This window comes from Amaranthus tricolor, chromosome 8, assembly GCF_026212465.1.
Source record: "Amaranthus tricolor cultivar Red isolate AtriRed21 chromosome 8, ASM2621246v1, whole genome shotgun sequence".
In the NCBI taxonomy this organism is placed as follows: Eukaryota; Viridiplantae; Streptophyta; class Magnoliopsida; order Caryophyllales; family Amaranthaceae; genus Amaranthus; species Amaranthus tricolor.
The window spans coordinates 2578367-2581034 of NC_080054.1; positions in this window are offsets into that span (position 1 = coordinate 2578367).

Sequence of the window (2668 nt, forward strand, 5' to 3'; positions counted from 1 at the left end):
GCTCGACTCGTGAGACGTGGGCATTGCTACGAGATCAAGAACGATATGCTTGGCCCGAGTGAGCCGGGGGATCTTGAAAAATCCACCCTTCTAATCTAATGATACACACGCACGCGCGCGCTAGGCGCTAAGGCGCTAAGGCACTTAAGCACTTAAGCACTTTAGCACTTAAGCACTTGAGCACCTTGAGCACCTGAGCACCTATATGGATGGTTATAATATAATGTGAGCTCTCAAGGTGCTGTGAAGGTTTTCGGGCCATGCGGTACGAAAGACGCTATGGCCCATGGGAAAGAAGGTGGTAGCATAGAGCCTCACCCCGAGCCGTGAGCCATGAGACCCCCCCCTTGTGATTATGGCTTGTAAGGGAGTTCATTGCAACGTGATCGAAAACATCATTCAAACTTAATATCAATGATTCTCATTACTATGGTTTGTAAGGGAGATTGTGGTATAGGAGCAATGTGGTAGCCTTGAGCCATGGCCGGAGCCTCGCCCCGAGCCCCGAGCCAAGAATGAGCCATGAGACCCCCCTAATGATTATGGCTTTTAAGGGAGTTCGTTGCAAGGTGATCAAAAACATCATTCAAACTTAATACCAATGATTCTCATTACTATGGTTTGTAAGGGAGATTGTGGTAAAGGAGTTCAATGTAAGTTGATAAAAAATACTCCCTTTTAGCCTCTTATATCATTCAAAAATTTATTTTTACCCATTTTTGAAAATAATATCAATGACTCTCACTCATAATATCTTTCCAACAAGCCTCCCATTTTTTCAAGATTTTTACAATTTTTTATCCATTTTTCACTATTTTTCACCAATTTAACGGAAAAAAAAAAAATAAAATATTTTTTTAATGAAATTAATATTTTTAACTAAACCAATCTATTTGTATATTTTTTCTCAAGTGTCTCCTAATTTTTCATGATCTATTGACACTTTTTACTATTTTTTATTATTTTTCCCTTTATTTCACCAATTTAACGGAAAAAAAAAATAAAATACTTTTTTTAATGAAAAAAATTTTTTTAACTAAACCAATGTCTTTATATATATTTTCTCAAGTGTCTCCTAATTTTTCATGATTTATTGACACTATTTACTATTTTTTATTAATTTCGCGTTTTTCGGCCTTATTTAATTAAAATAAAATACTTACAAGTTTTTTTTTTTCAAAATTTCAGCTTCTAAAATTTCTTTAATATATGTTCCAACAATACAAGTCATAAAAATGACATTATGTTACAAATAAAGGTGAGTTTTGGTCCATGGAAAAACTAGTATAACTTAACTTGCATTTGGGTGTCCCCTAGGGTCACAAGGGAAAAATCTCTTTATCTATTATAGGGGGAAAGAGTTTGGGAGCCTTGGGCTGGCATGGCCAGCACCCCCTCGCCCAGGCATGGGCGTTATGCGTGTGAGGGGTGACTACCCTCCATCACGTTGAATGCCATCCCGTGGGCCATCGCCGGCGATCGGTTTTTTCCGGTGGCTGGTCGGCCCTACCAGACGATGAGTGGGCCCTTCCTAGTCAGCTTGGCCTACGGTGATTCGTCTGGGGGAATGTCCCTTCGGTTGCTCCCAATGCCCCTTTTGGTTGACGGTTGACGGTATGCTTGAGGCCTAAGGAAATGCTGCGTCTTGTGATCCCCGACTACCCGCTCAGGCGGCACGACGGGTTTTCTTGACGTGGTTCAGTACGCGGGCTGATTCGTGTTGGTGTGGGAATGTGTTTCCCCTTCGGTTGCTGGTCCCTTCGGTTGAGATACGCTTGATGCCTAAGGAAAGGTTACGGGCCACGGAAGGACGTGACTTAGTACGCGGGCTGATTCGTGTCAATGGTCCCTTCGGTTGCCGGTCCCTTCGGATGAGATACGCTTGAGGCCTAAGGAAAGGTTGCGGGCCACGGAAGGACGTGACTTAGTACGCGGGCTGATTCGTGTCAATGGTCCCTTCGGTTGCTGGTCCCTTCGGTTGAGATACGCTTGAGGCCTAAGGAAAGGTTGCGGGCCACGTAAGGACGTGACTTAGTACGCGGGCTGATTCGTGTCGATGGTCCCTTCGGTTGAGATACGCTTGAGGCCTAAGGAAAGGTTGCGGGCCACGTAAGGACGTGACTTAGTACGCGGGCTGATTCGTGTCAATGGTCCCTTCGGTTGAGATACGCTTGAGGCCTAAGGAAAGGTTGCGGGCCACGTAAGGACGTGACTTAGTACGCGGGCTGATTCGTGTCGATGGTCCCTTCGGTTGCTGGTCCCTTCGGTTGAGATACGCTTGAGGCCTAAGGAAAGGTTGCTGAGCCCTTGAGAAAGTGCAAAACGTTGCGTCTCGTGATCCTTGATTGCTTCTTCGATGGCATGACGGGTGTTTGGGGCGTGACTTAGTAGTGCCTTTTCAGTTGGACTTGGCATCTTTGTCCCTTTCGGATGCTCGGTGGAGAACCTCGGTTCCATGGCTTGCATTGGCCAAGCTCAGGCGGTTAAGTTGAGATGTTGCGCCCCGTGAGCCCTATTGCTTCCTCGTGTGGCAAGACCGGCTGGGGCATGGTGCGGTATGCTGTCCCTATATTCGTTTCACGCTAAACGGTGCTTGCTTGGATTTCCTTGCTCATTCATTCGGGTACGATGTATTCGTATGGCTGTTGGTGGGGAAGATCCCGGCAAA